This window comes from Marmota marmota, unplaced genomic scaffold (assembly GCF_001458135.2).
Source record: "Marmota marmota marmota unplaced genomic scaffold, marMar, whole genome shotgun sequence".
Taxonomy (NCBI): Eukaryota; Metazoa; Chordata; class Mammalia; order Rodentia; family Sciuridae; genus Marmota; species Marmota marmota.
Genome location: NW_025999913.1, coordinates 16,318,553 through 16,341,515, shown reverse-complemented (window position 1 = coordinate 16,341,515; position 22,963 = coordinate 16,318,553). Strand labels below are relative to the sequence as shown.

Genomic DNA, 22,963 nt, shown 5'->3' with positions numbered 1-22,963 from the left:
TTCCATCACTGTAACAAACACCTGACATCACCAACTTATGAAGAAAAAAGGTTTGTCTTCTGGCTTGCAATTTCAGAGGTTTCAACCTAGGATCCCCATTGCTTGGGCCTGTGGCAAGGCAGCACATCATGGCAAGAGCGTGTGGAGTAAAACCACTCACCTCATGCCCAGGAAGCAAGACGGAAAGAGGAAAGGACCAGGGTCCCCTGATCCCCTTCAAGATCACAGCCCAGTGACTTAAAGACCTCCTGCAGGCCCCAGCTCTCAAAGGTTCTATCACCTCCCAACAGTACCATTCCAGGACTGGCCTTGAATATGTGGGCCTTGGGGACCTCTGAGATCTAAACTGTGGCCTCTTATACACACTGCTTTGAAGGCATGTCCCACCAACGCACAGGTTTGTTTTGGATTCGGCCAAGCACAGTGGCTTGAGCAGTAGGCCTTTACCGGCTCACAGTGCTCTAGGTCAGAAGTCCAGCCCACGGTGGCTCGGCTCCAACTCAGCCCCGCACAAGGCAGAAACTGAGTGTTGGCTGGACTGATGTCTTATTGAGAGGCTCTGGGGGGAAATTCTGCTTCTGAGCTGGTCCTGGTCCTTGTTGGAATCCAGCTCCTGGAGGTTGTAGGAGCACGGTCACATGTCTATGCAAGCAGTCAGCTTGCAGAGGTGACTCACCTCCAACTTACCACCCGCAACAGCTCATCAACCCCCTTGTACTCTGAATCTCCGACTTTCTTCAAGCAGCAAGACAAAACTCTCTGCTTTTAAAGGGTTGATGTTCAGGCAGGCTCACTTGGATAATCTCCATATCTTAGAGCAACTAGGCCATATAAAATAACTCATGGTGGGAGGAAAATTATCCTACTGCTAGTGTAGAGATTATTCCAGGTATACACATCTGGGAAGGGATGCTGGGGGTCAATATTAGAATGCCATCTTCTACATGTGCTATAAAGATATCTTTGTTTTTCTCCCAAGGTTGCCAAATTACAAAAAGTCATTCTGTCTGCATTTGGAGTGGCGAGGTGACACGGGCACAAGTTAGAAGGCCCTTTCACAGGAACAAGCATGCTCTGTTGGCTGAAACTGTATGTGTGTGTGTGTGTGTGGGGGGGGGATTGAGATTCTTTCCACTTCAATCAATGTGGCAACCAGGTGGAGAACATGGGAAGGGACAGATGAGACAGAAGCCAACCCACTGGCCCAGCAGCAGCAGGCAGCTCTCATCCGAGATGTCAGACAGACAGTAAGCACGTGCCTGGTCCAGATGGCGCTTCTCTCTCCCTTCCCTCCCCGTCTGGGTTCAGGCACGTCCACTGGTTTCCTGGAGCCACACCTATCGACTCAGAGGACAAGTGTGATGCCCGTGATACTTGGTGCTCAGTGAACAGTTACCTAAATGATCCGCAGGTTGGGGGGGATGCTGATACCTGCCCGCGATGCTGCTGGCGTGGCATGGTCAGCTGTCCCCCAGCATGAGTTCACGGTCTCAGAAATGGAAAGGGGGTTGGAAAGGCAACGCTACCTCACCTCCCTTCATGTTCTCCACTAAGATAAACCTTGAGGAGCCTCTCAGAAGGCAGACGTCCATCCCTGAGAACCAAAAGACCAGGTCCACAACGCCAAGAGCATTGTGGAATCATCACACATGCGAGGTACCTGCTGGAGAGCTCAGCATGGAGTCTCAACTAGCAGGAGAAAGAACCATCCCAGAGCTCCCAAGGGCCTCTACAGCGGGGGCTTGGGCAGTGTGTCAGAAATGCAGAATCTCAGGCCACCCCGAGCCAGCAGCTCAGAGCACCCACATCCACAAACCCCAGACACTCACTATACACTCACAGCCCACGGCTCTCATTTACTTCAACACTTTTTGCTCTTGAACATGTGTCAATTTTCATGTGTTCCAGGAATTCAAATACAAAGAAAGAACGATAATAGCAATTTACAATAGGTTTAGGGACCCAAGTTAAGAACTGTCTATATAGAAGACACAAAAATACCACAAGTTACGAAATCTAATTGAACTTGGTTGTTTTTTTCTTTTCCTGAACTGACAATAAGCAATAATTTTTCTTATTATAAAAATTTTATTCATATTTTAGTTTCATTTAGGAAGTGACATGATAGTACCCATATTTATAATTTATATTGCAGGTTATGAAAATTGCAAATCAGCTAAAATAACCAATTTGTTTTACATGATTATGAGCTTAAAAAATATTAGCGCCCCCCCTTATGATTTTTATATTGATTATGGTAAAATAAACGTCTGCCATTTTAACCATTTTTAAGTGACATTAAGTTCACATTATTTGGCTTCCATTGTCACCATTTAGCCACAGAATCTTCATCTGACAAATTCCAAACTCTGACCCATTGAACACTACCTCTCCGTTCTCCCACCCAACTCCCAGGCAAACGCCAGCCTCTGTAGACTCTATGATCTGCCTCATCTAGGTATTTCCTTTTGTATCTAACTTATTCCATGTAGCAAAATGTCCACAAAGTTCACCCATGTGTAGCAGGTCACAGAATCCCCTTCCTTTTCAAGGCTACGTAATATCACACATACACACACTGTCTATCCATTTATCTGTCAGTGGATACTGGGGTTGCTCTTACTTTTTAAATTTGCTTTTAAACTTGTTTGGGTTTTTTTTTCATTTTTTTTTAAAGTTGTCTTGAGATGATGGGAACTTTTATTTTGGTTTTGATAAAATATATTTTTCCTACTAAAAAACAAGCGTAGAGGTGGACTGTAGGCACCAAGATGAAGGAGTCTGCCATGCCTTTGAAAATACAAGCAATAGCAAAACTACAGTCCCTTCCAAGATCACCCTCATCTTCTCTTCCCTACCTGGCTGGACGATGCTCATGTCCTCAGAGGTAATTATCTAAAAAAAAAAAAAAAAAAAAAAAAAATCCTCTCATTACCTGGCAGGGAAAAGAATGGGGAGAAAACCCATCTGAATTAGGAAAACTACTGAACTACAGATTTTTTTTTAAAAGCAAAGCAATTTTATTACTTTCAACCTATGGGAAGCTAACAAATTATCAGAGGAGCCCTTAGGCTCATATTTTCTTGAACACAGGAGAATCCTAATAATTATCATATCAAGTGCTACTATGGAAATAGGGACTTTGGAAGTACTTGGGGACACTTAAAAACAGCTTACATTCTAGGGTTTTTAATACCCCACCACCAGTACCCAGCACACTACTACTTAGCTACTAATTTGCAGCACTGAGAAAGGTTTGCCAAGAAAAGATAAACTTGAGCTTCACACTGGGGATTAGCAAGTTTTATTATATTCTAACTTACAATGAAAATTCTGCACTATGAACACATTTCAGGGGAAAACAGAAACACTTGAAGGGAAAACAAAAAAAGATGTAGAACTGACTAGGGTATTTCAACTATCCAGGTCTAGGTTTATTTGCAACCAACAAAATTAGTAAGAGAAAGAAAAGGACAGAAGTAATTCCCATGACACGGTACACGTTTAACAGAAAGACAAAAGCAATAACATGGTCAAGTCTGTGTCGTAAGAAGAGGTGATCAAAGATGAAAATAAACTAGGATAGACGCTGAAATATCAAACCTCAGTCAGTCCCTGTGGCTTGACAATGCTTCACCTTGGAAGTCTATTCCTCAGTTCCAACCCTCAACTTCAAAAGTGTAGTAAGAGTGGTCGGTCGCATATAAACAAACCCATCCTGGTCCTTTCATTTATTTTCCCTGAACATTTTTCAAACTGACAAGTGATAGAATTAAACTGACAAGTGATAGAATTCATCAAGATGGTTACCTCTGATGGGCGAGGTGGCGCACACCTGTAGTCCCAGTGGCTTGGGAGGCTGAGGCAGGAGGATGGCAAGTTCAAAGCCAACCTCAGCAACTTAGCTATGCCCTAAACAACTTGGTGAAGCCTTATCTGTAAATAAACTATAAAAATGGGCTGGGAATGTGGTTCAGTGGTTGGTTAAGCATCCCCTGTGTTCAATCCCTGGTACCAAAAAGAAAAAAAAAAAAATCTCGTTCTTCCCACCTGGATTTGGCATCCTTAAAGGGGATGGTGGGATTCTTTTTCTACCCCATGAATATTCTATAGAGATGCAAACTGTTATAAAAAATAAGCACAAAGCAAGCATTTAGAAATACCACCTTGTCTAGGGCTATGGGCCACTGTATATCTTCAAAGGACTGCGAGAGCCCTGCAGTGTTCAGGACGGAGGGGGCGAGGACCACAAATGTTTCAAATCCATCAATTCCCATATCCCGTGGCTCCATCTTGACAGCTAAGTGAAGCAACACAGGCCAGTTCTGCACTGGCTGGGTTCTGTGATCGGTGCCAACTTGGATGTTATCAGTAGAAGCTGGGTCCAGGGAGAAGGTGTGATATGTAGATATGGAGGAAAAAAAAAAACACAGAGAATTACCTTGGGGGGTGGGGGAGGGCTGACAGATTGCCCTTCGTTATCTTTAGCCCCTTATTTTTGTTTTTATTAAAGGGAGAAAAATAAAATATAAATGCATTCTCAGAGACACTGATTATTCTGCTTAATGAGGCATACATCAAACATCTTTTAATTAACCAAAGAGTAGATATTAGTAGCTACTGCTCGCTGCCGAGGATGACAACCACTTCGCGAGTCAAGCTGCCCACCCTGGGAGGGCTTATATTCTGTTAGGAGACGGACCTCTGCACCTCCCTGGTCACGGCCCCTCCCCCCAGAGGGAGAGAGCAACCTGCTGCCCCCAGCTTCTTCATACTCCAAAGTAGTGAAGCCAACAGGTCAGCAGGCTCGCTGTCCTGGGGAACAAGCACTGGGCACAGCATGCAACCCAGGCTGCTTAGCCTTGCAAGGACAGGGACTGGCAAGAGCGGGAGCTCTGGCCTCCAGCACCCCCTGCCCTCTGCACCATTCCCAAACAGCAAGCAGCCTTCTTGCTTCCTGGCCTTGAACATGCTCTTCCTGCTCTTTCAGCTTCTGAACAGTCTTCCAACTTCCCTCTCCAGGCAAAGCGGCATTCGGCTTTAGCACGCCAGTTTAGCTGGTCGGCTTCTCTAGAAGGCGACTTCAAGCCCACCTGTCACTCAGCCTTCCCCAAGTTCCTACAGCCATTGTGCTCTGAGGTCCACGGTTCACTAAGCAAGCAGCACTGTGGTACTACTCTGGGTCAGCAGAGTGAGTTTTGTTCATTTGGCTCCATCACATTATGTCATGCAATGGGTGGTGCTCAATAAATGCTTGCTGAATCAACTTAAAACAAACTCAGGATGGTATAGTTCCTTGGCTCTGCACCAGAAGAGCCCTGCCACCTTCCTGCCTAGGCCCCCTCTGAATCACCTGCAGATCTCGCCCCAGCATCGCCCATCTACGGGCCAAGGCAGGGGTCGCCCGGCTCTGCGTGAGAGATTCTGGAGGTGAGGTCAGGTAATCTGTGTTTTGACTTGCGTTGTTTTTTGATGACCAGCCAGGTCTAAACCCCTGGACTTCATATACTTTCCATTTTCACTGTTTCTGGAAGTGCAGCCCTGGGCTCCCATTTCTGGATATTCCATTCCCATTTCATGATGGGCATTTACTTCTCCCATAAGTCTAGAGGTTCCGGACGCCCCCGGCACCTTCTGAGTAAGTAATGAGAGGCGTGAATTCTTTTCAGAAATGTCATTTCTTCATTTATTTTATTTGTTCAACACAAGAACTGACTTAGCTTCTCTCAGGACTGATACTCAGCTTTGTAGAAAAGGCTGTTCACTAACAACTTGATCTTGAACTCTTTCCTCAAAGGAAGATTTTTAAAGCATAGCATAATTATGTACGGTTCCAAATCAGGACAAAGTGGGAGGTAACTTCCATTTTTAGCTCTAAAGTGGGTGATCATGGCCATATGTAGCCCCTGAGTGTGGAGATTATACACTAAATATAGAACGAGGCCCGTCTATACGGTATAATTGTGGATTTCTAAGTTTCAGTCTCCAAGCCACAAGAAATGAAGGAGCTATTCAGAGAAGTGGATTCGCTTCGCAAATGTTCTATACTTTACCCAAAATTACCACTTTTTTTTTTTCCAATCAATTAGGTTGCAACTGACAGAATGTTAGACTCTTCTCTCTCCTATAGGGTCTTGATTTAACATCTGAGCAGCCATCTTAAATGCTAACTGCCATCTTATAAGAACAGGAAAGCAAAACTTCCTCTTACCCTGAAGTCTCCCCACCCCATTAGTGACCCACCCCATGGTGCCATGACCCTGAGCCAATCCCAGAAGGACACGACCCCTGGGCTCTAGAAAGCCCAGGTGCCATGGACCTAAGCCAATCCCACGCGACTCCCACCGCCCAGCTCTGAGGCAGGCACCCCCAGCCTGTCCCGTAGGCCACAGCCACACCTCAAACCCCTGCCCCACAAAAGCTGAACACCCGACACTTGGGGCCTCTCTCCTTTCTATAGAGGGATGGCCTTTGGCCTTTATTAGTCAGCTTTGACAGATAAACCCTCCTGTGGGTCTCTGCCTGGTCTCTGTCCTTCATTTCTCGCTCGCCCGTCTCTCACTTTCTCACTTTCCTTTCATCTCCTAATTTATATGCTGAGGCTTTTTGGTTGGCTTTGGGGGTCCCCCCTCCAGAAATGGTGGTTGCTGATCACCTCTTCTACAATTATTGCTTCAGCTTCCCAAATGTCCAGGCCCCCTGAATGGACATTCCCGTGCACCTGGCATCTCCATGCTGCCGAGGATGGAGCACTATAAATAGAAGAGGCAGCCATCAGTAATGGGTAGAAAATAAAACGGCAGAGACACAGCCAAAGACAGGGGAGAGAGAACCCCAGGATGAAAACAGGGAGTCGAAACTCCCCACAGGATCTCGCTGGTCTGAGCAGAGGAAAGCATGGTCTGTAAGCTCCGGACATCTCCAACACGGGGCTTGATCAGAAGCCCTGGTGTGACATCCGGCTTTTGTTCCCGTCCAGAAGAGCCTTTCAGAAAGAAAGGACCCCAGAGCACATGCAGAGGAAGCTGCTAAGCCACTGGTTTCTAATTGGATCTCTAACCCCACTGGAGGAAGAGGAAAATGGATCTGTCTACGGTTTCCTTAAAATCTGCTACTGCCTTATCTGAAACCTATAAACAATGTCCTAAATCCTGTACTGTACTTGGGTTCAAAAGTTCATCGGTATCTGGAGAAGTGGGAGCCGGCTCCCCGAGGAAGGACAGATCTGAGGGCTGCAGATGGGAGAAGGGTCATTGAATGTGGCTCCTCCCACTCGGACCATCTGCAAAAGCTCAGGTCTCTGCAGCCATCCTGACCTTCAGGCCGAGTCCTTGCTCCAACTGCACCTGCCCGGGATTAGGTTTCCTGCTAGTGAATGATTGTTTCTTTCCTTTGGTCTGCAAACAGCTGTCACGTGATCCAGTGGCAGCTGGACAGTGGGAGCAGGCCCCTTGCAAAAGGGCTAAGCAGGACACTGAGTGATTCATCTTCAAAAACCTGTTCCTGAAATGCTTTTGCACGTTTATATCACATCTTGTTTCAGCTCCGATAATTAAAGCCTGCTGGAGACAGAGCTTTAACCTGGAAAATAGACCATCTCTCGGACTCATTAGCACTCCTAAGGATGAATGGGACTCATTGTCTCTCCCTTTTCCCTTTGACCCCCGGAGGTTGCTAAATCTATGGTTTCCAGCCTTGCAAAACTTGAAAAGGGGAAACTTGAAAAGGAATGTGGCAGCTTCCTATAACAGGAGATACAGTTGCACAGCAGACATCAGCTACACCTGCTTGCTAGACATTTGCTAATCCAAATGACGTGTCCACAGCCTGTGTAAAATAACCCTGGACAGCCTCTCCGTCCATGATGGAATGGACAGGGAGAGGCTTTTCCACTTAAGAAAGAGTTGGAAGGGGAGGGGAACTTACATAACATTTGTCCAGACTCTACAGGACAGGCATTCCGTGGTGTACATTATGGTTATTCACAGCCCAAGTCAAATATTCCAGGAATATTTGAAAGGCTACTCTAAGCAAGGAGAGAGAGAAAGAAAATAGATGGATCAGTTTATTTTCTGAGCACAGTATTAATGACAAGGCTACTCTCAGCAAAGAATCATGGCCTTCCTTCTAAAGGACAGCTGCCTATGCTACTGAAAGGAAACTAACAAGTATAGCTATTCAAAATTCTTCCCAAGCGTTAATTGAAAATATTTCTCCCTGGGTCAGAGTGAACCAGTAGGGATGGAGGAGTGTCAAATTCCAGATCTCCAAGCATCCAAAATCAGTGCAGGGGTCAGACTTACAGAGCAATATCGTTCCTCCTGAGAGCTCTACTCCTGTTGGGGGGGACTCTCGCCCATCACACATGCACACACAGGCGTGTTCCACTCACCCACAAAGTTACAGCTCAGAGGAGTATGCATGAAGTACAGACACAGATGGCCTTATCTGTGTGACTGCAGAATTTCCAGACATGGAGAGACAAAGCTAGGTTTTGAAAAAATAATAAAGAAAGCACTTTTCCTTATCTCCCGGCATCCCTCACAACCCGGAAGGTGCCAACCTTGGCTGCAAACCTGCTAGGCTATTCAAAAGCTGATGGGAAGAACTTGCATTCCCTGCATCAGCACTTGATGTGGGTAAATGTCAACCGTGGGTGCCCAGGTGGTGAAAAGCGTCTGCTTACTTCTAAGCAATAAGGCAAGGCAGGCTGAGTAGTGGTGGGTGTGGCTGTGGTGTCCAAAGGAAGGCCAGAGTGACCAGCACATGAGAAACACAGCAATTTTTGCCATGTCCTAACTGAAGGGCCTCATTTTAGGTTTCAAAATTAATTTCATACATCTCAGCTTTTTAAGAGAGAGAGAGAAAGAAAAAGGAAAGAAAGAAAATAGGCAGATCAGTTTATTTTCTGAGCACAGTATTAATGACAAGATGACATCACCAACAGCCAATCAGAAAGCTCTCTGGTGTCTGATGTTCTAACACCATTTCATATTTATGGGTAAGCACCAGAAGGGTGTCAACCCTCAGCTGCATTTCCCTCCCTACTCACTTCTAAATAAAGTGCCGGCTTTCATTCGACAGCCAAACTGCCAAAAAAAAAAAAAAAAAAAAAGAATCTCTTACAGTCTCCCTTCCTCCTCATCGCAGCCTGTGTTCTGCAATCCTGAAACAATAAGTGGAAGACGGGGGAGAATGGCTGGGACCCGCGTCGCTGCTTCCTGCTTCTGAACAGCCCTTGACTGACGAGCCGAAGCCCAGGATTCATCTGCAACCCCAAGAGCAGCAGCGGCCAGCGAGACCGTGTGCAAAGGAAGGGTCAGGACTCTGGGCACTGGAGAAATGGAAGCAATGCTTCCCCGTCCCAACCATCTTTACTTTAGATCATTATCTACTCCCACTGCTTCCTGACCCTCTAAGGTAGTTCTGGAGAAAGCAGAGAGAAAGTTAGCCCTGCCCCCGTTAACCCCAGGTCAAGAGCAGACTGGACCCTTCAGTCCAGCACTCCCCCAGATCTACAGAGGACAAGCATCCCCCTCACACCCCAGGAACTGGGAATCAGGGACAAATGCTGCTATCTATGATGGTGAATGACTGAACTGCTGGGGGGTGTGGCCAGGACATTTGTTTTCAAATTTTCTGTCTAAAATCAGCAATCCATGTGAACAGAGATTGATAATTTGTCTCAAATACTAGGATGCACAAAGGAGGTGTCTGCATTATCCATGAAAAATTCCTGCCCCAGACAACTGTTCCAGGTCGCTCCAGACCTCAGCTAGGGATGAATGCAGCCCTTTCTTTTTCCACACCCTTCACCATCTGATGGCATATCAGGATCTCTGGATCGAGCTCAAGAATCAGAATTCTAACATGTAATAAAGATGCCTGGCCATGCAGCAAAGATGACAGGATTTGGCAAGCTGGCCTGGAGCCAAAGTGAGTGACAGATTTTGAGCTGATGTTTCTTTCCTACAGATTTAACAATGTACAAGGAGGAAAAATTAATAATTCACTCAGAACAAATTCCATGCCTATCAGCTGCCTTTGGTTTGCATCAAACTAGGCTCCCCCTGACCCCCTACTTTTCCAGCCTTCCCCAAACATCTAAATACAATGAGTGCAGCTTGTCCCTTCTCACCATTAATGAGGTTCAAAGGTTAACTGGGAAATTGGCTCAAAGGGGGACATAACAGAGGAATTGGGATCCTCACTCTTTGGGGGCTAAATAATAATGAGAATCTGCTCATTTCTCTTAACCGCACCCGTCCAAGCCAAAGCATAAAGATTCCTCTGGATGGCCAGCAGCTCACATATCTCACACACAGTCCCCACTCGCAGTCTTCTACCTGAAGAAGCCCCACCCGGCTCAGAGGATCACCAGGTAAGAGAGACGCAAGGTGTGAAACGAAGAAACAAAGGATCCGGGCAGGAACCTCAGCCATCGGGGGCTAAGCGGTTGAGGGAGTCTTCGTTTGGGTTTTGCTTTTCAGATGCCTTTAAAAACATAATAAAGCACAAGAGAAAGTGGGGAAGAGTTCCTTTTGTCCCGTATGCTATGTGATGGGTGCTGTCATTTTGAAAGTTATAAAGATTCACATCAAAGACAAAATAAAAAGCCAGACATGAAAATCTGAGCACTCAACATAAAGGAACAAATTAAAAGTCAGTATTCTGGTTTCATAAATCCAAAAATAAATGCGTAGGCAAATGCGTCTAAAGGACATTCTTCCCAGTGCTCTTCCCTAATGCAAATGAGATCCCCTCCAACAATGTCCCTATTAGAAGGCCTGTTGTGGCTCCAATTTGGGTGTTCCATGTTAGCTGGCAGAAGGGAGAACTAATTTGAATCATCCAAAAATCACTTACATTTGGTTTTAGTCGCACTACACGGGAGTGGTAAGTTGGCTTCCCATTCCCTTCCCTAATTCAGTTTAGGAAAATTTTAAGTTTTCATGTTCCCTCAGCACAAACCAACAACTGCAGACTGTGGCGGGCTGGCAGAAGTCACTCCCAGGTTTTGTTTTTTAATTGTCTTAGATAAGTCACCAACACATAGCTAATGGTGGTGACAATTAGCCTCAGCTCAGGGTGCAAATGCTACTAAGTGTCCAGGGCTCTAGGTTAGCCAATGGGGTAATGTAGGAGCAAGCAAAGGGGTGGCCAGATGTGGCCAGGTGAGACCCACTGAATGAAACCCACGCCTCAGAGCCACCTGGTTCACTCATTATACCCACACCCTTATCAAAGTCCCCTGCTCATAACCCTCCTGCTTTCCCCAGCTCTTCAGAGACAGGGCCATCACTCAGATTTCCTAGGATCTCCAAGGGCCATTCACAGCACACCCTCATAAAAGTCTCAAGTGTCCTGTAGAATTTGGACTCTAATTCCAATTTTGGAGACTAAACATCTACTCAACACTTACCAAAATCCTCACACTATTAGAATACTTGTCCAGTGATTGGGCCCAGTAGACAAGGTGAACCAGGGCTAAAATTGTACTTTTTATGAAAATTACAGAAAGTGCCCACCATCTGTTTATGAATCACAACATTTGCTTCCCTGGCTGTTTTCATGGTGAATTCCTTTTCCTCCGTGATACCAAGCAGTTGGCACATAAGTATCATTTGCAATATCTTCTCTGCTCTTCTTTATCTCACTCACTTTGTCTTTTCACCCAAATCAACTCAATTTCATGTTTTCTGGCTATGCAATCCCTCATGAGGCATGAAGAAGCATCATGTCTAAAATTCACAAAGGAAATTTATAAGGAAAAATTTAGGAAAATACGCACGTAGAAGGGGTATTCCCAAAATATGAGCACAATACACCAAATATCTTTTCTTGCTTCCCCTATAGTCTCCACCATTAGGGGAAAAAAATAGGTTTGATCCAAATCAATGGTCAAATCAAACACAGGTATTATTTCACTATGCATGAAATTTTGGACAATAAAATTTTAAAATCACACTATAAAGACTCAGATGCCTTGGCAATTCTGGTGGGGAGGAAGCCAGGGAGATACATACATATACTGCTACGAATCACTTTCTTTTCATGGATAACATGATTAGTCCTTAGTCAAGGCTATAGGTGAAATTGCAAGAGCACAGTAAAGCCACAGTCACAGAATAGAAAAGGACCATTAACACACCACCTCCTGCTGCTGAGCACTTCCCCTAGATTGACAGGGGGCAACTGTCCCTATCCCTTGGATAAGCAATGGAAACTCCAACCATTTGCAATGTTAGCAGACCTTGATGTGCCTCACTGTGTATTCAACATCCTGTCCCCCCAAACAGGAAGTGAGTCACAGAGCTGAACAACTACCCTATGGTTTTCAAAGGAAAAGACACAGAGCTTCAGAGTTAGCTTCTTATTCTGAAACAATGCACACCAAGACCGTCAAGTTGCTCATTCTGCAGTAATGACCTAGGTCAGCTCTTCCACATTTCATCTCAAGGGTTTGCATCCCACTCAATAAGATTTGATTTTCCATGTTGAACTAAGGTCTCGAAATGCGAGTAGCAGACTCACATTCGTATTCACACACTCTCTTATATCTGCAGGCTGTGTCAACAGAGAATTGTTTATAACATCAATTTAGCTAAGATTAAAGGAAGATATGGTTATACCAGCATAATGAGGCATGTTTTTCACACAGCAGAAAAAAAAAATAACAGAAAATAAATGAGCACGAACGGAATGTTACTCAGCCTTGAAGAAGTGGGAAATCCCGCCATTCGCAACCACGTGGATGGAAGTGGAGAACATTATGCTAGTAAAATAAGCCAGACACAGGGAAATACTACACAACACTGCTTTGATGAGGAACCTAAAATAGTCAAACTCATAGAACCACAGCATAGAACAGTGGTTACCAAACTAGTGGATTGGGAGGGAGAAATAGGGAGGAATCGGCCAGAGGGTATAGCTTTCCTCTGCAACACGAGACGGATGAATTCTGGAAAATGAGGGCATCTAGTTAACAGTACTGCATTGCATACTTAAATCTTTGCTAAGTAGGTAGATCTACGTTAAATACCCTCACCACAAAAGAAAATATTTTTAATTAAAAGTGAACACAGGTATTGGAGGTAACTCTTGGAGTGATGGACACATCCGAGGCCTGGACTGTGGTGATGGTGGCACGGTTGCCCACCTTTGTCAAGCTGCACACTGTACGATACATTCGATGCATTGAGGCTTTTATGTCAATCATTCATAAATAGATTGGTTAAAAAAAAAAAAAAGCATGGAAGAGCACTAGACACAGTGACGGTGGCCTAATAGGCCCATTTCTCCTCATGGGTGTGCACGCACATGTGCATGGTGCTGGGGATCCATTCCTTTGACTTGCACTCTGGAGCCGGTCAATACAATGTCCTAAGCAATGATTTTTCCTGGCTTATGAAGCTCCTTGGTTCCCACCTTCTGCCCAGTTATCACTAAATATGATATTTGGAAAGAGGACTAGAATATGAATTTCATAAAACATCAAGCAATTACTAAAATACTTATTTATTCCGGCATATAATCCCAATTGACAACCGTCATAGTCCAGGTATCTAAGAGGCCTGGCTATGGCATTCAGACAACTGTTCAGTACAAAACAAGATCAGACGCTGGAAATCCATCTTATATATTCTGGGGAGGTGGAGGTGGAAATAAACCCAGATCACACTCAAGAGACCCAGCCAATTTTTGCCTGCAAATCACTATAATACGAACAGCCAGATACAATACCTCAGACCATTTGCTTCTTCTAATAGTCTAAAAAAGCACTCATATTAGCAATACTTTGTTATCCCTTGAGATAACTCTTCTGAAAGCTGGAGTCACATTTTGAGTAATGGAGAGAACCCCACACACTGAGTAAAGGATTATGACTGGCAGCCCAGGGCCATCTCACAGAGCTGGGCAAGACATGCCCTGCACCGAGGGGAGGCGGGGAGAGGCACAGGTGCAGCCCTGCTTGCCAAGCCATGCCCTGCAGTCAGAAGGAATACCTTTTTCTAGTTCATTAGTTGTTGGCAACCCTGTAACCTGCACATACCTCAGTATGTTATGTAGCTGTAGAGAGCGCTGCAGATTATAAATAGGCACACATACTTATTACGTATGTAATTTACACATAAATGTTTCTATAAATGACAGTCAGGTCAAGAATCCCTTATCCAAAATGCTTAGAACCAGAAGTATTTCGAAGTCTTTCAGGTTTGGGGATATTTGCACATACATAATGAGATATCTTGGGGATTAGACCCAAGTCTAAACACCAAATTCATCTATGTTTCATACGTAATTTATATATACAACCTGAAGATCATTTCACACAATATTTTTAATAATTTTGCTTGTGAAACAAAGCTTCTCAGTGTGAGACTTTCTGCTTGTGATATCACCTTGGTGTCATGCAAACCACTCACTCCAGGAGTTTAGGAAGAAGTATCAATGTGAGTGGCATTTCATTTTGAAGGGTATGTGTTTAAACATTTTGGGTTTGGGGCTTTGAAATACATTAGATCTCAGATTCTCCGGTTAGTGATACTCGGCCTGGATATCATTTCAAAATCCATAAACCTGATTCCATCCAACTCAGATCTTGTAATGTATACACGTAAAAGCTGAGCTGGTCACCTAGCACTTAGCAGGTGTTCTCACGGAGAACTCGGAGTTCTCAATCTGCATCCCTTGGAGTAAGGAAGGAGGAGGAGAAGATAATTCACACAGAAGAGGTGAGAAGATGGACAGAATGCAGTGCTAGGAACAACTCGGGGAAAAGAGAAGCAAAATGGAAGGAATATCTTTGGACAGCCAGGCCCAGGGAGGACCAGGATGGCAGACTGAACCTCCCAAGGTCATTTCCACTCTCATCCCATTAACACGCCAGCCGAGGACTTCAGGTGCTCTAAGCATGAGGCACTAACAAAGCCAGAGCCATGGGTTCATCCATATGTGAATCATGCTGTTTCTGTTTCGGGGCCATAGATTGTGTGCATAACTCAAATTAGCATCTCACATATGCTCCTACTAGTCACAAGGGAGGCCAGAGCCAGAGAAGGGGGATGGAGCCATAAAACCATCAGCACTGCTGCAAAGACAGAAGTACCCACCTCCAGGTAACTGCTTTCCCTCTGTGGGCCTCCAGGATCAGCCTCACCCAGGGTCAAAGGCACATAGTTAAATCAAGAGGCTGGAGGAAAGGGTGGGCACGCTGGAGGCCCTAAGTATTTGCATATTTCTACTGAATTCAAGACCATGGGCCTCAAACGTTTTTATATACCTGCAGGACATTTAGGCAAATAAGCCTTGGAAATTATCTTAAAACCGAGAAGAAAATGTTTAAACAGACACCCTTCAAAATTGAATACCACTCGCCTTCATTCGCCCATCCCCAGACTCCTGGAGTGACTGGTTTGCATTAGAGCCTAATGTCCCCGCAGTACTGAGTAAACCAAGCAGCTCCGGGACAGTAACAATCATCGCTGGCTGTGCTTTTTTATTAGTGGCTTTATAGAGAGACTACATTTTTTTTTTTAGATGAAAAAGTTAGCTTCAGGCTCAGCGCTTGCATACCGAGCTTCAGTTTGTGGTGAGACTTAACAGTCTTGTAATAAACCCTCGAATGTTGGGAATTACGATGCTGGAAACCCTGACACATCAGCCACAGCTGGTGCTACAGAAACGCTTGGAATGGGCTGGGGCCTCCCCTGTGCACTCAGTCCCCAGAGCCAGGGCTCCGGGACGGCTGAGCCCTGAAAGCAAAACTCACGGACAGTGAACACTTGTAACTAAAGCCACGGAGTGAGGACCAAGACACACTTCAAAAAGCACTTGCCCAAAATCATCAGAGAAAAGCAAAACATGGGTTCACATAAGGAAAAACACCAAAGTGTGGCTTCTCGTGATGGGAGAGAGAAACACAGAGGAGGAGAAAACCCAGGGAAGGAGGCTGGGTTTCTGACAGGCAGGAAGGCCGAGCCCAGCAAGCGCAGTTGCTTTGCGTTTCATTTTGCACATTGTTTGTCAGTTCAAATGTGAGTGTGCGAAAAGGAAGGAGCCGCGTGGGAAACTGAAATGAGGAGATTCTAGTGCTGATGCTCCACGGCAGATGTCCTGACCCAAATTCTAATCCTGTTCAAGACCAGGGCCTGAGTATTCTCCAGGGAAAAGAAAGAGTGGAGGCCAGTGAAATCCAATGGCTGGGGGACTCCATGGTCAACAGATCTCACAGATGCAACTTCCATAAACAGCCATGATTTTGCAGACAGGCAGCTGTTTCCAGTATGACTTTCTTCACCGTGCCATAAACCACGTCACTAGGCTCCTCCAGGCACCTCCTTTGTCCCTGGAGCTGGAACAAGCAGCCAAACAAGAGGCACATTATATGTCGGAAGGTTTATGGGCTTCCCATGCTGCACCCCAGTTCTGCGGATTCAGCAAAGAGAGGTTCCCTTTCTGAGTTTCCAAGTCCTTCTATCTTCCAACATATAAATAAAGAAATAAATGAAAGGAGCCCGACACTCTCAGAGTAAAATGTGCTCAGAAACAGGGAGAAGAGCAAGGCCTCACTCAAACTGACATTCATATGCAGACATGGGTGTATGTTCACATATAGGCACATACGTGTGTACCTATGCACATAGCTCTACATGCACACGACCTTGCATTAAAGTTCTGGATATCCCCTGGGGAACCATCTCAACCACACGGACAGCTTAAATCGCCTCCTTTTAAGAACTCCCTAAATTATCTCCCACCCCAAGAGGCAGTTCTTCCAGATTAAATCAACTGTGCCCAGAGTTACTGATTTAACAACGGTTGACATGAGGTCTTAGACTTCCCAATACCGCAGAAGCAATGCAAATTCCCTGGGAAAAGCACTTCCCATTTTGAATCGCTCTATTCCCTGGGCACGCGGCACAATCCTCTCTGGCGACGCTGGGTAGCGACAGTGAGACGGTTCTGGGTTCCCGGCCATGACCTCCAGCAGGCCAGTATTTCAAATGCCCTTTTAGCTTAAGCTGGTTTCAGCTGACAGTGGATCTATGGAGATGTGGCCCCATCGTGAGACAAGAAACACAGGCGTATCCCAAACCTCTACATATAGGTCTGACAGGCCCCTCAGCGTCGGCAGGCCCAAGCCACTGCCACAGCCCAGCAGCCACCCTCCGGAACAACTGAACTTGACCAGTGGGACCACCACCCACCCAGCCAGAAGCCATCTCATCACGGCTCAACCCTGCTCCTTCTCTTTCCCAGAGCCATCGCTGTATGGTCTCATTTTACTTTTTCATGCTTCTTGTTTACTACCTATGTGTCCCGTCAAATTCTTCATCTACAACCTCACAATAGAAACCGCACTGGTTTACCGCCATGAGCAGCATTCGCTTGCACCCAAATGGCCCGGTGAACAGAGCAGATCTATGTGGTTTTATTCCTTCAAAATTTGGTGTATACTAAAACATGATGCCACATATTTTGTGCCTATGTGTAAGATGAAGTTAGGTTCCAGCTCAAATACCTGTCAGTGGGTTTTGTTTCTGACTGTATATAAATGTCTTTAGAAATGCTGGAAGGTCATGTGACTTTCCCCGCCCTGTGCAGGGTACACCCTGAGCATTGCCCGGCATCGGCCTCCTGGGCTGCACTTGTGAAGGCCAGTGTGGGCCTCCAAGCACAGGGACCAAAGAAAGTATTGCACACATTTCTAAAACACCAGAGTGGGCAACTTCATCTCCCTAACAGTCTAGAGTCAGCCCCGAACACTCCACATGAACACCTCCAATACAGGGACAGTGGCCTCCATCTCTAAATCCTCCACATGAGGCTGCAGTTGGTGTCTCCCTGGGCCTCCCTTGTCCTGGCTTTCTTGCTCGTCTCTCGTTTCTCACTTTTCACCTCCTTTGCAAACTGCAGAAAAGCTGAGGTCCAGGGAGCCTGGCTCAGACGCCTTCCTTTCTAGTCTGTTCTGCCCTTACTCCATCTCACTCGTCTCTTCAGCTCTTCAACGTGTTTCTCCCACCTAAGCCTCTGCTCTGAGCCCCCAAGCTGTAACTCCACCCACACCCTAACGTCCCCCTCAGACGTCTCAAAAGGCTCAGCTGAATCACTTCCCCACCCACCACCCACACCAACCCACACCAACCCACCCCGGCTGCTCCTCAAAGCTCGGACCCTCCCCTTGCTCAGGAATGCACCTCTATCTGTCCAGTCCTGCATGTGAGATAGCCTGGAGTCACCATGAGACCCGCCTCCATCGCATCCATCACAAATCCTACTGCACACCTGCTTGTCCACCCGTTTTGCCACGTGTGCTGAGCAGAGCACCCGGGATGAAGCAGGTACACCCACAAATGCTCATTAAAAGAACACAATGACTTTTTAAAGTGAACTGCTTTAATTTCCACAAATAAGAGGCTTTCCTATGCCATAGGACAGACTCTTCCCTCCCCACGAACACCATACCACTACTCAAAAACCTCATTCTCCACCAAAATGCCATTTCCTTGGCTTAATTCGCTTGCCTTCCACAGGACACGCGCCGGGCGCCTTCCTCTTTGCTCTTGGGGTCCCACATTTGAGCACACAGCGAGGCCTCCGTGGCCTTCCAGGGCTTGGCATGATGCACTCGGCCCTCGTTGGAGGTCAGCATGTGGGAAAGAGCAGCTAGGCTCAGCACTTAGGTCTGAGTGATTTATTTAATAAATTCCTTCTTCATTCCTGCTCTCTGAGGGTGGGGGAGTTGGGAGGAGGAGGAGCGGCCCGCACCCGTGTGTTCTCAGGGCCCCCGGACACCACTTGTTGCCGTTCTTCTAGGAGTGGGGTAACTGCTACCTCCTCCGCCCTGGTGTGGTCAGGGCCCTGGGGGAGCAGGGAGCCAGCCACTTCCTGGGAGAGAGATGGCGGCCAAAGACTCGCAGGTGAGGCTCAATAGTGTAGCACGTGTTTTCCTGACTGTGGGAAAAGCTGTTAGCAAAAGGCCCGACCCACAACAGGTCAACCCCAGCACTGGAGGAGAATCAGGCCCAGCCAGAGCTTCATGAGCACTGAAGATTCTCCAAAAGCCGGGGTGAAGGGGGCAATCCCACCGCAGACAGGACACCCTCCGAGGCCACTGGAGGCAGAGGGGCAGTTCTCACAGCCCTTCTCATACCCAGCTTTCCCATCTTGTGTGCATTTTTTAAAGCTGAACTCCAGGCACCCCGTGCTTCTAGCTCTTTGCTCAACTCCCGCCCCTTCCATAAATTAAATTAATGAGGAGTTTTCTCCAAGAGTCCATTCTCCTAAAGGCTCTGCTATGCTGAAGTTAATGGCTCTGACATGCAGCCAGGCCCAACAGTCACAGCAGCCATAATTCTTGCAACAGCTCCAAAACTTACCCTCAAATGTCACGGAGTCCTACCCTGCTCTTTCTTCCCCTTTGATTATCACAGTCGCCTTCCTTCCTCCCCTCACGTTCTACAGCAAACTCAAGTGCATCAAAGGAGCCAGTTAAGGATGTGGAGATTGAGACACACATTCAATCTCAACGTTATGATCTTGTCCTTTCTTCCCACACGTGCCTCTAAGAGAAAAGGACAAGTGTCAACTCGATGCTGCACAGAACAAAACAAAACCCATCTCAAGCAACCAGGGAGGGGCGTTCTTCAGCACCCACAGCTCACGAGACGCTTGCACACGGCCGCCACGTGTGACGCGTGGCCATTCTTACCTGAGGAGTGAGAGGCCCCCGGGGCACCAAGCCACCCCCACCGTGGCAATGACTTCACGAGCCAACACAAGGCAAGACCATGATCAAAATGATGGAAAAACTCCAACACAACTGCAGGGAAACCGATTTCAACACACACGATGGATACAAGGTCAAGGGAACATAGATGTATTCAAGTTCTTAAGCCTCAAAGGCAGAAAAAAATATATTCACCAACTGGCTTATCTGTTGTGAAAACAAAATACAAAGGATCATTTTGGGGGGGAGAAAAATGGATGCAGACTCCTGGATCCACAATTTCTACTAAGACTCTGAGCTGTTGTGCAGAATTTTAGGACATGTGCTCACAAACTGGAGGAAGAGGAAGGGAGACACAAAGGAAAGAAAGCTGTGTTGGCTTCCACTAACTGGCCATGGTATCTGAGCCAGCAATGATTTTAAATAGTTTGTCAATATGCTCCAAAAATCAGTGTCACCTAAAGTCCCAAAATAACAGATGCAGTAATCTGATGGTCAAGGGGAGACTGCAGCACAGGGATGGGCACCTGGAGGTGAGACCTTTCCCTGGAAAATATTTATTTGGAAGATAAGTGATTAGACTTTGAAAACACAGCATGTGTGCAATATTGCTTAGTCTAGGCTGCTTTATCTCTGCATGCTTAATTACAGCTTTCAATCCACAAAGACCTTTAAAGTTTGAAAGGCATTTCCACATAAATTTATCTCATTTGATTATGTAACAGTCCATAGAGGAAGCATATCCACTTTCTAAATGAGAAAATTGAGAATCAAATATTAAAAGTGTTTTGTCCAAAGTAACTTTCTTAATTTATTTTCTGTTTCTGTGACAAAATGCCTGAGGCTGGGTGATATATGAAGAAAAGAGGTTTATTTAGCTCACAAGGGTTGAAAACATCTGTTCAGTCACTGGTGAGGACCTGGTGACAATAGCATCACAAAGGCAGGTGTACATCTGGAGAAGATCACATGGTGAGACAGGAAGCCAGGGAACGGAGTGGGGCCTGACTTGTTCTCTACAACTTGTTCTCAGGATGACTAACTGATCCTGAGACACCAGTGTTAATCCCTTCCCAGGGCAGTGCCCAACAACCTGGTCACCTGGCACCAAGTCCCACACAGAGGTCACGCCACCTCTCAACACCATGCTTGGGGGACCCAGCTCCCAACACAAGAGCCTTAGGGGACAGCTCAAGCCATATCCAAACCACACCAGGGACACAAACAGCAGGTGGCCAGACAGAACGCTACCCCAGAGTCCTCAGGAACGGGTTCCAGGTCATGTCACCTTCAAGTTCACACAGTGGAAGGATCTGCAGTGGAAGGAAGCCAGTGGGTTCCCAGTCATAGATGCAAGGACCCCGTGTGCAGAGTCACACACAGGTGGGTCACGTGCTGGCTTCCAGTCGATGCACGCTTACTTTGGATTGAGGACCATCCTTGGGTCCATCTGCACGTCCCACCCCATCTCCTACCATCACGGGGCCCCTGGAGACCATGGTAGTTTGTCTGACCCCGAATGGCACTGCTGCTGCCCAGCACGTTCTTACGGACAGTAAAGCTTGTGTCTTCCTGGTCCATCTGACCCTCAAGAGGACCGTGCACAGTGCTCCATGGGAAGGGCGGCCACCGTCCCTTACACGGGTGCAGGCGTCTCTCTTCTGGTTGGCGTCACATGCACACATCACGGAGGCTCAGAGTGAGAGCAGACCACCCAAGAATGGAAGAGGAGTCCCACAACCTCAAGGTAATTACGCTGGGTCCCCAACGGCTGCTGCGTGCTCAGAGAAGAGGCTGCTGTGGCTGACCTCAGTCCACCTGTGCGTCCCCAAACCTGGAGCCCAGCAGTGGGTGCTGCAGGAGGACGGCCTCCGCTGGAGGACCCTGCGAGTCCCGGCCTCTCTCGGCCAGCAGCTGTCCACTAGTCCTTCCTCCCTCCCCACTGTCCCTGCAGCAGCTCGCTCTCCAGCACCCAGACCCAGCTAGGTCACCGAACGCGTGTTCCCTGAAGCCCCCGTCGCTGGCCTGAACCCAACCTAAAAGCAGCAAAGCAAAGGGTCCCAGAGCCAGGGATGGGGACACCATGGAGCTGTTCTGCTAGAACGGGGGTCCGGTTAGGGGTGCAGCTCGGAATTTGCCTGGCTTGCCCGAGGCCCCGGGTCCATCCCCAGCACTGCAACAAATGAAACAGTGTCCGAGGTCCTGGGTGGCTTCGGTTCTTGGTGGATGAGGAATAAAAAGGCTCTTCTCTCACCGCTTGCTGTGACCCTGTCATGCCACCGTGGGCAGGAGTCCCGACACTGGCTGACCACATGTCCCGCGTTCAAGGGCACGTATTCACAGGCTGCTCAGCAGGACGGTACCTTCCAGAGGAAGGAATTATGGGAGACAAGCAGGAGAACCTACCGCCCCGGCAATGGACATGTTGCTGACGGGCAGAGGGACTCTTAGGGACCCCTTTGCTCAGGTGAAAACTGGGAGACATTTGAAGCCCCCGGGCAGCTTCTCTGGAAGGGTCCCTTCTCCATCCGTAGCTTCAGTTTCCCATCAGGGAGGGGACCCTGATTTGCCAAGAACTGGCACCAGGAAGAAGAGGGGCTCCTTATAAATATGGTCCAATTCACTTCAAGCCACAAGCTTGCAAAGTAGGTACGGAACCTGAACTCAGAGCTGTAACGCAAGGAGGTTTATATCCTGGAAGTAGCTGCAAGAACTGAAGTCAGGGTTGGTTCTTAAAGGAAACCCGTGAATCTCTTCTGAAATCATGACTTCCTGGTCCACACGGCTGCGGGAGGTTCTGAGAGGAGCAAGGGGGCAGCCCCAGCCCTGGGGGATACCCAGTTGGGATTCATGCTCGTCTTCCAACGGCTCTGCAGGCTCTGGGTCTCACTCTACGGTTTTGAAGGCCATGGGTCCATAAGTCTCATCAGACCAGGGGTAGAAAGTGTACCTACTAGGTCACTGGGCCTCTTGGAGCCCTGTAATATGTTTTCTTAATGACTTCATATTGTGGCAGTTTCGCAACATCACCTTTCGGCCCCTGGTCACTGGTATCCTGCTCATTCTCCAACCTGCGCTCTCGGTTGTTGATCTCCTGCACACCCCCGATGGTCACGGAGGGCACAGACGCACCCCACGGCTCCACGGCTCTCGGTCACTTCCTGCAGGCGGCTGGCTGGCCCAGCTCGCAGCCCGCCTCAGGAATGATGCAATGGAAGCCGCACGCCACCC

The 22,963-nt window shown here is 47.1% G+C and overlaps 1 long non-coding RNA gene across 9 annotated transcripts in view; it reads right to left on the bottom strand.

The window, feature by feature from the left end:
* LOC107149427 overlaps window positions 1-22,963 on the bottom strand; it is a 290,671-nt gene that overhangs the window by 151,191 nt on the left and 116,517 nt on the right. The window contains exon 4 of one of the 9 annotated variants that reach the window (XR_007346266.1): window positions 2,859-2,895. The exons of the other annotated variants lie outside the window; for them this stretch is intronic. This is a non-coding gene — a long non-coding RNA (uncharacterized LOC107149427). The remainder of the gene's footprint in view (window positions 1-2,858; window positions 2,896-22,963) is intronic. 9 annotated transcript variants of the gene reach the window in all.